The following is a 14,205-nucleotide window of genomic DNA, read 5'->3' on the forward strand; positions in this document are numbered from 1 at the left end:
GTGTAAAATAAAATATATAAATCATCTATGGTAGATGAAATATATTATATTTATAATTTTTAGATTTTATTATTTTTTTTGAAAATTTTAAATCTTAAATTATTTATTTCATTTTTCAAAATACTATTTTTAACTTGTATTAAAGATGAAAAACAATCCAAAAGTACTCAACGTACAATTTTGTCAAACTAGACACGAATACACCTCTGTATTGGTGTGTATCGGGTCGTATCACACCATATTGGACCGAATCCACCAATATGGTGCAATACGGCCCGACACAGAGGCATATCATACCAATACGCATGACTCATGGGATACATATCCAGTCGTAGCGTATCCTATATCCATGATCATGGATACGGATACAATATGCCCCATATCGGGAGTATCGTATTGATACCTTAATCCTTGGCTCAACTTTGAACTCTTACACCCAAATAGAGAAAAAGAGAGGGAGAAAATAAAAGATAACATAACAGATAAAGAAATAAGAGAAGCCATTTGTCTATTTGAACATCAAATATGGCATTGATTGACCAATCACATATTAAGCTTCCACACAAGAAGAAGAAGAAGAAGAAGAAGAAGAAGAAGATATATTGCCCATAACTTCATCACATAGGTGAGTCTCCACCAGCAATGCCCATGAGTGTAGGTGGTTAGTAGAGATTCATTTTCCAAGGTTGTAACTGGTAATGGTTCAAAAATTTTTGGTGGGAAAATCCTGCATGAATCGAACCCAAGCAAGAGATCTAGCCAAAATGAATTAGAATACTATAATCAATGTACCACAAAATGAATAAAGGCCTCGATAGGATAATAATAATAATAATAATAATAATAAGAGATAAAATAAAATAAAAATATAATATGACAGACAACAGATATGAAAATGAAGAACAAAGGAAGAGAGGTCAATTGTCTTTTTGGGCTTCAAATATGGCATTGACTGACCGATCAAAGGTGAGTCTCGATCGTTCATGCCCATGTTTTCCAATGGTTACTCGAAGTCCAGTGGTGTTTCAATGAAACTTTACTCCCTACTTTTCCTGAAATTGAAAGCCCTTTGAAAAGTCAATGTAGAGAATGAATGCTATGGGAGTGGGAGAGAAAGAAACGAATATATGAGGTTCATGACATTAAGCCGTTAAGAATAGGATTACAAACAGATGAGTAAAACCTCTTGGGTACTCATCATATTCTGAAAAGTCAACAATGCCCTTAACATTAAAGTGGAACCACTCATGATTCCTTAACAAGCTAAAGAGGTAACTTTGATAAACATTAAAAAGTTTAAAAGATAAAAATTGTCTTTATCATAAATATATCTATACATGTGAGAAGGGACAGAGCAGAGGTACTCGTGCAAACAACCTGATGAGAGACCTCTTCTTTTCTTCATTCCTCATTATATTATAGATATAGATATTCAGATGCTTAGAAAATTTATGGATACGAGTGGTTAGGATACGTATGCATGAAGATATCCCACAAAATCATTAATACATTAATAATACTAAATCAAAGTTCAAAACTTCAAATGATTATAAACAATATAAACAAATGAAAAAAAAAAACACATTTTAATAATTCACATTAATTTTTGTTTAGAAATAATTTACATGAATTAAGTATGAATTAATAGGACACATTTGAGTGTTGAGAAATGGTGAAAGAATTAAAATATGCAAGGCTAATATAAATCTCATCAACACTTATAAATAATAATCTCAATGATTAATTATACTTTCTTTATTTATCTATCAAATTTTCTCATAATTATAAGGATAAATTTCTTAAACTATCCTTATGATTTAGCTAATTTACTAAGTATATCCTTACTATTTGAAAACTCCCCCTACCGTTAATATTTCATCTAAACGATACACATGTGACATCACATGATCATTATATTTTTCAAAAATCCCTAATATACCCAAAATCCCTAAACCCTTTGAATCCGTACAACCGCTCCTCTTGATGATCGTAGTACTACAGGGGTTTTTCTGACCAAGCCCAGTTTCGGACCTCATCACCGACAGTTGTGTTCAAAGTGCAAGCACCTAACCGCATAGTTAGGGCCTTCACGTGCAACAGATGCACCTGAACCCAATCGGAGTTACATGAAACGAGATATCGAGGATAACTCATATATGAAGGGTGAAAGGATTGTAGACGAGGAAGACTGGGAAGGCAATGACAAGAGGAAGCACCGTTCTAGCAAGTCGAGAAAGCATAGCAATGGAGAAGAAACTAAAAAATGGGATTGCAGTGGCAAACAAAAGAGTTTAGGGGACAAAAATGAAAGTCGAAAGAGGTCAAGGGGCTCAAACAGGGCGGGTAGTGAGGATGAAGATGAATATGATACAAGAAAAAAGCAGATGAAGAAAAATCAAGTAAAAAGAATTCAAAAAATGGGTATCAAGATAGAGAATCAAAAAGTGTCAGGATTGAATTGGGAGTCTTCGGGATTAGGAGACTCCGCTGAGTTAGGATCAAATTAGGAGTAGGAGTCTCTGCTTTGAGTTTGCGTTCCTGTAAACTTAGGAGATTCGATGGCTGTGTATGGCTGTGTATATACATCTGAATATTCAATGAATAAAAATAAGAAAAAACAAAACAGAAAAGCTTTGTTTTTACATGGTATCAAAGCCATGAGAGGTCTGTGTTCCAAGACCTCTGGAGATCAGTGGCGGTAGCGACGCTATTCAGTGCCGAGAAAGGAGAAACTCTGCACGCTAGATTTCGTTCGAAACTCCATCTTCCACAGAGTTCGATCTTTGCCTTCGCCCTACCAAAACTACAACCAACGGTGGAAGCGACGATTTGTTACCAGTTGTGCGAACACTAAGAGGCAGGAATCGTTCCAACAACGACGATCCATTACCAGTGGTCATCTTTCATTCCAGTGGTGGTGATCTCTTACCAACAGCAGCGATCTCTTACCAACGGCGGTGATCGTGTTTCGTCCCGGTGGCAGCGATCTCTTACCAGTGGCAACGATCTGTTACTAGTGGGCGATCTCTTACCAACGGCGGTGATCGTGTTTCGTTCCGGTGGTAGCGATCTCTTACCAGCGGCGACGATCTATTACTAGTGGGCGATCACTTACCAGCGACAGCGATCCATTACCAGCAATCACCTTCTTTTGGAGCAAAAGCTTCAGAAGAGGTTGGTTGCGGATGACTCGCGAGTTCGATTGCAATCCCAAATCCGATGAGCAGCTTTTATAAGGACTGACGCGCAAGTTCGGTCAATGCAATCCCAAATCTAAAGAGTAGTTTTTTTAAGGACTAAAGCCCATCGATGGCCGAAAACAGAGAAAAAGAACAGAGCAGTGATCAATTGACAAGGAATGTGATCTCGCCCTACCTTTTATCAACCAATGACAATCTATGCAACATTATCACACAGATCCAGCTTAAAGGCGACAACTATGATGAATGGACTCGAGCAATAAGAACGGCGCTGCGAGCTAAGAAAAAATTCAACTTCATCAATGGATCGATGAAGCAACCTCTGGACGACGGTGGAATTGGAAGATTGGTGGATGGTGAATTTCATGCTTGTGTCATGGATTCTAAATACGTTTGAACCTAATTTACGTTCAACCGTAACATACACTGAGACTGCGCAGACACTCTGGGATGACATAAAGGAGCGATTCTCTATCGGTAATGGACCACGTGTTCAACAATTCAAATCCGAGCTGGCAAATTGCAAACAAAGAGGAATGACAATTCTGAATTACTATGGCAAACTCAAGATGATTTTGGAGGAATTGGAAAATTATGAGAAATATCCCACTTGTCAATGTGAAAAGTGCAGCTGCAACATAAGCAGGGCATGGGATAAGAAGTTAGATGAAGAGAAACTTCATCAATTTTTTATGGGACTAGACAACGCGGTCTATGGAGATATGCGTTCGCATATACTGAGTACAGAACCCTTGCCAAGTTTGAATCGAGCCTATGATATAGTAATTCAAGAGGAACAAGTTCAAACCATGACTAGAGCAAAGGAAGAGAAGACTGAAGTTGTGGCATTCGCAACCCACGATTTGTTAGTCGGAGCAAACGGTGTGTTTTTATTGGATATCCTTTTGGAAATAAAAAATGGAGATTGTATGACTTAGAGTCCGACAAGTTATTTACATCTAGAGATGTTACTTTTTTAGAACATGAATTCCCGTATGCACACAAGAATGATGCACTTGTTTGGAGCGCAGTATTGATACCATCAATTTAATTATGGAATAGGTGAGACAGATGAGGTGTTGATACCATCCACTTGTTTACTTGGACTAGCAAATGGTGAGATGGAGACTACCCAGCGAGGTGAACTCGCTAAAGAAGGAGTCCGTGTAGAAGAAGGAACCCACGTAGACCCAAATGCAAATACTGGTGAACCCATGCATTCTTATGACGCCACCACAGAGAATGCAACCGAAGACAGTTCTAACGTCAGGGGGGTAGTGATGTTGAGCAACAACAGCATGTTAAGCAACAACAGCACTCTGAATTTCATTTGGGACGCGGGCATCAACAGAAATAGCAGTCCACAAGGTTAAAAGATTATGTGCTTCGCACCACACAATGCTTGAGTCCCTCTCCGCATCCCTTTGCAAGCTCACTCGGCCAATCACATCCTGTAGGTAGTCCTTATCCCAAAGATAACTATGTGAATTATAACAGTTTTTCTTATCGACATCATGCTTTCTTGATAGTTATTACTGCAAAAGTTGAACCTACTTCTTTTGTTGAAGCCGTAAAGGATGAAAAATGGAGAGATGCAATGCAAAAAAAAATATAGGCACTTGAGAATAATCAAACATGGATTGTAGAGCATTTGCCATCCGAAAAATGAGCCATAGAATGTAAATGAGTATATCGAATCAAGTACAATGTTGATGGGACAGTGGAAAGATATAAAACTCGTCTCGTGATTTTTGGGAACAAATAGGTCGAAAGAATTGATTATAATGAAATTTTTGCCCCAATTGCAAAAATGATTATTATCCGTACATTTCTTGTAGTCGCAGCAACTAGAAATTGAGAGCTTCATCAAATGGACGTACATAATGCATTCTTGCACGGTGACCTTCATGAGGAAGTCTACATGCGAATACCTCTTAGTTTTTAATCAAATAAACCAGGTATGGTGTGTCGGTTGCGAAAGTCTCTATATGGCTTGAAACAAGCGCCAAGATGTTGATTTGCTAAATTAACCACAACCTTGAAGGCATATTGATTTCAGCAATCAGGTTCAAATTACTCCCTATTCAACTTTCGTCAAAATAGGGTACATATGCTTGTCCTCGTATATGTGGATGACATTATCATGCTAGGTAATGATCGTATGGCAATTCAAGTCTTCAAGAAATATTTGAGTGACTGCTTCCATATAAAAGACTTGGGACCATTAAAATATTTTTTAGGCATTGAAATTGCCTAAAACTCAACATGAATTTTTCTGTCTCATTTTCCTATGAAACAAAATCACAATATGGCCTTCATAGATAGGCCTCTCTTATCTGATCCTGAGCGATACAAACGCTTGATGGACAGGTTTATTTATCTCTCAGCAACTCGTCATGAGTTGTCTTATTGTGTACATGCTCTGTCACAATTCATGTAACAACAGCAAAAAAGACATTGGGAGGCTACACTATGAGTGGTGCGCTACTTGAAAAGAAATCATGGTCAAAGAATTCTCTTGCGTTCAAATTGTGACTTGCAGTTATATGCATGGTGTAATTCAGATTGGGCGAACTGTCCTTTGTCTTAGCGTTCCCTTTCTGGGTGGTTTATTCTACTTGAAAAATCATCGATTTTTTGAAAAACTAAAAAACAACACATTATGGCTCGTTCTTCAACGAAAGCAGAGTATCAGTCTATGGCCACGGCCACGTGAGTTAAAATGGCTGAAGCGATTATTATTAGCTCTTGGAGTGATGCATTCAAACCCAATGCGATTATATTGTGATAGCAGGCATGACCGTTCGAAACATATTGAAGTTGATTGCCATTTTGTTCGCGATGAGATTCAAAATAGTTGCATTCGTCCTATTTATGTATCGACTACCATTCAACTAGCATTGAGAGTCTCCAACGCTGAGTTAGGATCGAATTAAGAGTAGGAATCTCCGTTTTGGCTGTGTATGACTAAATATATATCTGAATCTTCAGTGAATGAAAATAAGAAAAAACAAAACAGAAAAGTTCTTTTTTGGCATATGCTTCAGGAGCGAAGGGCATGGCCCAATTGAGGAAGGCAAGAGGATCTCGTCAAGGAAAACAAGTTCAAAACCTTCGGCTCATGAAAGTTCTCAGAGCAAAAGCAAAAGCAAGCTGGAAAATTCTCATGATGGCAAGCTTGAAAAGAAGCAGGATAGAGATTCCAGGTATTCTGAAAGAAATGAGGGCAGTAGGGAGAAAGGCCGTGGATCTCGCGAGCAGGAGAGAAACCCAAGGAGAAGATGGGATGATTCTGAGTCAATTAGAAAAGCAGAAGAAAGAAACTATGTAGATAAATCTAAATCAAGGAGTGGGAAGACTTCTGAACTTAAGGGTGGAGAGAGAAATACGGATGCAAGAGATGAACCTATTGACAGCAAAAGCAGGATTGTAGATTCAAACAGTGATAAGGGCAACAAATCTGGGAACAGGGAAGAGATGTAGTACCTCATCACCGGCGACAACTGTAAGCACCTCATCGACTGAACCAGAGATGCAGTAGCGACGCGAGGTAGGGAGCTTGCAATCGAACAAACCGAACAGGGATTTCTCTCTTCTTTGCCTTCTCTACAATCGAATAAACCGAACAGGGATTTCTCTCTCTTCTTCGCCTTCTCTGCAATCAAACAAAACCAAACCAACTCTGCTAGGCTCTATCTTTCTCTCTCCTCCTATTCGTCTTCTCTATAATCGAACAAACTAAAACCGTTGTCCCTAAAGAGAACCCTCTTCTTCGTCTTCTTTGCAATCAAACCCCTGTCCTAAAGCGAACCCGGTTAATCATCGTCTTCTTTGCTATCAAACCCTCTTCTTCGTCTTTATTTTCTTGGTCACCGCCACTGCAAACTCCTAGCAGCGGCGTCATCTCGAATCCAAGACCCTGACCGCAGAGTGATGACGTCTCTCTATTTCCTCCTGCTTCCTTCCCATTGTTGAAGACGCCAAACGATTACAAGTTCAGTCAGGGTCAGAGCGAGAGGGTTCGGGCAACTTCCGGTGGTAGTGCGATTTTGCCGATGGTTCTTCATTCTCGAACGGAAGTGATTGAGACTAATTCCGGTAAAACTTAGAAAACCCTAGAAGAAAACGGAAGAGCCTCGAACTTTGGTAAAGCGTTGGAAATTAATAAGCACGGACGAACTTTAAATTTGATTTGAGGGCAAAGTAGACATTTCAGCTCTTCTGTTATACCTTAGTCAATTTTTTAAATAACAACATACACTTAATCAATTAATTAAATCATAATGATAATTTAAAAAATTTACCCTAATTATAATCTCCAAAACCTTGGTGTAGGTATCTCCGCTCCGGTTAATGAGACCTTGTCCTTATCAACTGAGCTTTTCTGACACATTCACGAGAAGAAGTGGCGTATTGGAGTTCCAAGGCACTGTATTATCAATGTTCATATTACAATGTCATTTTATTCACCCAACTTTTTGCTTTGTAAAAGAAATTTATACGGGTATAAATTTATGGGAGTGTATATAGGCCGTGTAAATTCTGATTTACTCTTTTTCTTCAGATCTGCGTCATTTTGTTTGTTTGCGAGCAAAATGGGAAGTAAAAAAATATTGTTATCCCCACTTATAAAGAATGTATGTGGAACAAGTTTTTTATCAATTTTCTACTAGTAAGTGCAAATGGTACAAAAAGTGAAAATATTGCATCAGATAAAAAAGCAAATCATGATTATAAATAGACCTGTTCATGGGGGTTCGGACTAGGTTTTTACTCTTCATTAATGGAAATTTGTTAGGCCCGAGTCCGAGCTCAGCCCTGATAAAAAGTTCGAAGCCCAAGCCTGAGCCCGAAGCCCGAGGATTCACATTGTGTTCGCCGGAGCTAAGTTCACGGTGACTGTGAGCTACGACTTGCGATTTTAACAGTGATCAGTTCGCGTCTGAACAAGAGAGAGAGAGAGAGAGAACTCACCGCTGTCGTCGGCGCCTATATTCGCCGCCTCGCCGTCGTCGGTGTCTGAGATTTGAAAGAAAAGTGAGATTTGAGAAGAGGAACGAAAGAGAGAGAAAGAAAAGGAAAAAGAGAGGAGAGAGAGAAAGAGAGAGAGAGAGAGAGAGAAGGAGAGGACTCACCGCCGGAGTTGTTGCGCTGGTGAACGTTCGCCACTTTGTCGGTTGTGTGGCTGCCTGAGAGTGTGATGACTGAGAACTGTGGAGGATGTGAAGAAGAAAGATTCGGTTGGAAAAAGAGGTGAAAGAGCCAAAGAGATGAAAGAAAGAGGGGTATTCGACTAGGGTTTTTAGCTTTAATTATAGGTCGAGCCGGGTCGGGCTCGGGCTGGGCTCAGGTCAAGCTATTTCGGCAAATCTCGAGCCTGACTCGAATTTATTGTGAGCCGGGCTTTTTGGCCCAAGGTTAAGCCCACGAACCCACTTGCATCTTCAAGCCCGTCCGGGGGTCGGGCCAGGCCGGGTCGACCCATCAAACCACCCGACCCATGAATAGGTCTAATTACAAACAAATGAGTGCAAATATGAATCAGGTGCAAATTTTGAATTCAGTTCAGATTTGTATTACAAAAAAATAGAGGAAACATGAATGGTTACCGGGGTCAATATTTTGCCATAAGGCTGCGTTTATTTGTGATACAAACGCTAAACCGGAGTATTTATATACCCCAATTCGGATTTGTGAATGTTTGTTTGTCATACAAAAATGCATGGATTAAGAAGCTAAAACTGTTTTTTTACTGACATCTTTGTGTCATGGGGAAAGCACATTAATGTATCCATTTTTTGGATAGACTTGTGCTCTTCTAATAACTTATGTAAACAGGTTTATAGATTGGCGCATTTGACCAACAGTTCAAGGTAGTGGAGTATCGGTAGTTGGATCACTTGGGGTCTATTTGGTTCGCAATTGGAATTGGAATCAAAATCGGAGTGGTCTATTCCTATAGTATGTGGGAATGGGAATTAGAATCAGCAAGGAATGGGGTAGGGAATGGCCATTCCCTCAAATGGGGGAATGTCATTCCAGCAGGAATGGGAATGGGGTTTCGATTCTGTCCAACCAAATGATTGGAACCATAATAGCCCATTGCGATTCTGATTCCTGACCCTTATTCCTATGAACTAAATGGGACCTTAATGTTTGCTCCCACACTTTGCACCAATTTCAAACAAAATGGCATTGGGTTCTTACCCTTGGCTTGGGTTGCTTTTAGAATTTTATAAATGGTCAACCCAGGCCCAACCAAATTGCACCCGTAGGATGGATGATGGTTAAAATGGAAAGACAAGCTTGCATTTATTAAATAAGTACCTGCAAATCATGGTTTTCAAAACCAGACCGGACCAGACAGTCAGACCGGAAAACACAGGAACTGGTCACCTAACTAGTTTCATTTTACCCCAAAACCGCCTTCTAGCAAAAAACCATTGATTTGGTTAGCAAACCGCTAACCCAAGTGGTCAAACCGTTTTTGGCCATTTTTGTTCTTTTAATTTTTACTGTCAAAGTAGGCCGTCCATTCAAATCGGATGGTCAGACCATTTGACCCAAGAACCAGACCTAGAACGGTTCCCTGTTCAGTCCGGTTTTAAAAACCTCACTACAAATAATCAAGCAAGTTCAGGCTACCCAAGCCTAATAGACCTGTTCATGGCCCGGCCTGATCTTCGGACGGGCTTGAACATGCAAATGAGCCCGCGGGCTTAACCCCAGGCCAAAAAGCCCAACCCGCAATAAATTCAAACCGGGCTCGAGATTTGCCAAAATAGCCCAGCCCGGCCCGACCTATATACTAAACTTAAAACACCCTAACTCCCTAAGCCAAACCTCTCTTCTCTTTCACCTCTTTCCCCTTAGCCGAACCTCTCTTCTCTTCGGTCTTCATATCCTCCTCAGTCCTCAATCCTCACACTCTCAGGCAACCACACAACCGACGAGGCAGCGAACGTTCACTGATGCAACAACTCCAGCGGTGAGTCCTCTCCTTCTCTCTCTCTCTCATTTTTCTTCTCACTTCTCTTTCAAATCTCAGACACCGGCGAGGCGGCGAATATAAGCACCGACGATGGCATTGAGTTCTCTCTCTCTCTCTCTCTCTCTCTCTCTCTCTCTCTATCTATCTATCTATCTATCTATCTATCTATCTATCTCTTTCTCAGACGTGAACTGACACACTTTTCACTGCTAAAATCGTAGCTCACAGTCACCTCGAACTCAACTCCGATGAACACAGTCACCGGCAGTGAGTCCTCTTTGCCATTTTATTGTATTACAAAATCATTATTTAATGTTTAGTGTTTACTGTTTACTATAGCTGAATGCTATTGTTTGTCCTAAATCTGAATGCTATTGTTTGTACTCCAATGCTATTGTTTGTCTGAATGTTATTATAGATTTGTTAGAGAATGATAAAAACAGCCTGATGCATTAGGGATTCATTGCACATATTTATTGGCTTAGTTTGTCTTTCAAAAGTGCTAAAACTGTTGGATTTGATTATCCTAATTCCTAAAGCAAAAACATTGTATTTGGCTTTGGTAATGTTGTAAATCTACAATTGGTTTTCCTCTTCTTTTTTGCAAATTTAGAATTTATATTGAATTTATATTCCTTTTTCAATGTAAATAAATTCTGATTTATATTGAATTCAGAATTTATATTGAATAATCTGCAATTGGTTTTCCTTTTTTTTTGCAAACTCAGAATTTATATTATTTTTTAATGTAAATAAATTCTAATTTATATTGATTATTGAATTCAGAATTTATATTGAACAATTTGCAATTGGTTTTCCTTTTTTTGCAAACTCATAATTTATATTGAATTTATATTATTTGTTTAATGTAAATAAATTCTAATTTATATTGATTATTGAATTCAGAATTTATATTGAATAATCTGCAATTGGTTTTCCTTTTCTTTTGCAAATTCAGAATTTATATTGAATTTATATTCTTTTTTTAATGTAAATAAATTCTGATTTATATTGAATTCAGAATTTATATTGAATAATCTGCAATTGGTTTTCCTTTTTTCTTGCAAATTCAGAATTTATATTGAATTTATATTCTTTTTTTAATGTAAATAAATTATGATTTATATTGAATTCAGAATTTATATTGAATAATCTGCAATTGGTTTTCCTTTTTTCTTGCAAATTCAGAATTTATATTGAATTTATATTTTTTTAATGTAAATAAATTATGATTTATATTGATTATTGAATCCGGAATTTATATTGAATAATCTACAATTGGTTTTCCTTTTTTTTTTTTTGCAAATTCAGAATTTATATTCTTTTTTTAATGTAAATAAATTATGATTTATATTGATTATTTAATTCAGAATTTATATTGAATTTATATTCTTTTTTTAATGTAAATAAATTCTTATTTATATTGATTATTGAATTCAGAATTTATATTGAATAATCTACAATTGATTTTCCTTTTTTTTGCAAATTCAGAATTTATATTATTTTTTTAATGTAAATAAATTCTGATTTATATTGATTATTAAATTCAGAATTTATATTGAATAATCTACAATTGGTTTTCCTTTTTTTTTTTGAAAATTCAGAATTTATATTGAATAATCTGCAATTGGTTTTCCTTTTTATTTTATTTTTTTGCAAATTCAGAATTTATATTATTTTTTTAATGTAAATAAATTATGATTTATATCGAATTCAGATATGTTGTTGACTTGATCCCATCTATTTCTTAGTAGATAAAATTGATTCTATTTTTGTTTTAGTTTTTTTGATAAATTATTTTTCTTTTAGTTGTTTATTTAATATATGCTCGTCTTATTGATAAAATTAGAATTCATTATGCAAGTTATTTCATATTTATTAATTTACTACCATGTCAATGGCAAGTGAAAGTGCGGCTACAAGAGTAAATATAGTTGATGATGACTATCAAGAATTTGACCAGACTTTCATTAAGAAAAGATTGGCATCTAAAGTGTGGGAAGAAATGAAAAAGATTAGTTCGAAGAAGGTGCAATGTAAGTACTGCAAGAAAATTTTAAAAGGTAAGTCAAGTAAGGGAATTACTCACTTGAAGCATCATTTAGAGCATTGCCCTATATGTCAATTTAGGATATTAGATAGTACAAAGTAACTACTCAATCAAACATTGATGGAAGTACTTCTTTGAAAAACTACAAGTTTGATCAACAAGAGTCTCGTAGGGCATTATCAATTTTTCTTGTATGTGAAAAACACCCTTTTATTATTGTTGAAGAACCTGGTTTTAGATTTTTTATTCAATCTATAAATCTTGAATTTAAATATGTGAGTAGGCATACTACTAAAAGAGATATCAATGTCTAATTATGTGAAAGAGAGAGAGAGGGTGTAAAAAGTGATTTATCTAATACACTTGATCGGATTTGTTTAACTTCTGATAATTGGAGACCTGAGCACACTGATGATGAATTCATGTGTATAATTACTCATTGGATTGACAACAATTAAAAGCTATAAAAAAGAATTATTCGCTTTAAAACTTTGGCACCTCCTTTTGATGGACTATCTTTAGCAGATGAAATAGTCATGTGCTTAAGCGAATGGAATATTGATCAGAAAAATTTTAGCATCACATTAGATAATGCTAGTTACAATGATGTGATGGCTAATTCTTTGAAATTGAGATCTTCAATACTTAAATCTTTGGTGTGTGATGGTGATTTTTTCAAAGTTCGTTGTTGTAATCATATTTTGAATCTTATTGTGTAAGCTGGTTTGAACATTGTTGATGATGTTTCTAAGATTTGTGATGGTGTGAAAAATATAAAGAAATCAACTCCACGGAAACATAGATTTTATGAACTTGCCGAAAAAAAGTTCACTTAAACACAGCTAGAAGATTAAGGTTAGCTATGTGTGTGAGATGGAATTCAACTTATTTGATGCTTGAACATATCAATTATTATAAGCAAGTCTTACAACATTGGGGCCAAATGGATAATATTTTTAAAATGTTTATGCTTTCAGAAGAAAAATGGGGAAAGGTGGATAAGTTTCACAAATTCTTAAAGGTTTTTTATGATGTTACTTGCATGTTTTTTGCCACTAAGTATCCTACTTCAAACATTTACTTCAAGGGAGTATGGATGATTCACAAACATTTAATGTTAGTGAGTAAGAAATCTCATAATTTTATGACTGACATGGTTAGAAAAATAAAGGGGAAATTTGATAAATATTGGGCTGAATATAATATGATTTTGTCTTGTGCTGCTGTGTTGGATCCTCATTGCAATATTAGGTTAGTGGAATATTGTTTTGATAAACTTTATGGGAATGAAGCCGATGAACATGTTAATGCTATAATTAAAACTCTCAATAATTTGTTTGATGAATACAAAGAAAATTTTTCCTCCACCTCTTTGTTGGATCTTCTAGTCAATTTTCCATGAATGAGAGAAATGATGTTGGTGATGGATTTGAAGACTATGAACAATTTTTTAATTCAAAAAGAAATATTTAAAGTGAAAAAACTCAGTTAGATCTTTACTTGGAAGAACAAAACCTTGACATCAAGGCAGATGTTGATGTTTTAGAATATTGGAATAGGAGTTTACTTAGGTATCCTGAATTGGCATCAATGGCTCGAGATATTTTAGTTATTCCTATTTCCACAATTGCATCCAAATTTGCATTTAGCATTAGAAAGAAAGTGATCAATTCTTAGAGAACTTCACTTAAATCCAAGGCAATTCAAGCTTTGGTTTGTCTTAAAGATTGGCTTCATGCACAAGGCCTTGTATTAGGTAATTTTTTTATTTATTATTTATTAAAATATATGATTCATTAAATTTTTTCTAATAGATTTTCCAATTATATGCAGGAGGATTAAACTTGGTAAGGGCTTCTTCAGGATCAAACTTGTTAGAAGAGGATAGAGGATCAAATAGTAGTGATGATGATAATGAAAATGCTGAACTTGATGATATGTTTTAGGTATTATAATAACATATA

General features: G+C 36.3%; 1 long non-coding RNA gene across 1 annotated transcript; it reads right to left on the reverse strand.

Moving 5' to 3' along the window:
• Positions 1–455: 455 nt before the first annotated feature.
• On the reverse strand, positions 456–7,353 carry LOC148861178 (uncharacterized). The gene is made up of 3 exons (XR_016094844.1): positions 6,687–7,353; positions 958–1,052; positions 456–755 (listed from the first exon to the last, which is right to left on the reverse strand). It is a non-coding gene; the product is annotated as an uncharacterized LOC148861178 (long non-coding RNA).
• Positions 7,354–14,205: the final 6,852 nt, after the last annotated feature.

The sequence above is a fragment of the Nelumbo lutea genome, chromosome 4, assembly GCF_056320005.1.
Source record: "Nelumbo lutea isolate HS-2025 chromosome 4, American lotus-T2T, whole genome shotgun sequence".
NCBI classification, from domain to species: Eukaryota; Viridiplantae; Streptophyta; class Magnoliopsida; order Proteales; family Nelumbonaceae; genus Nelumbo; species Nelumbo lutea.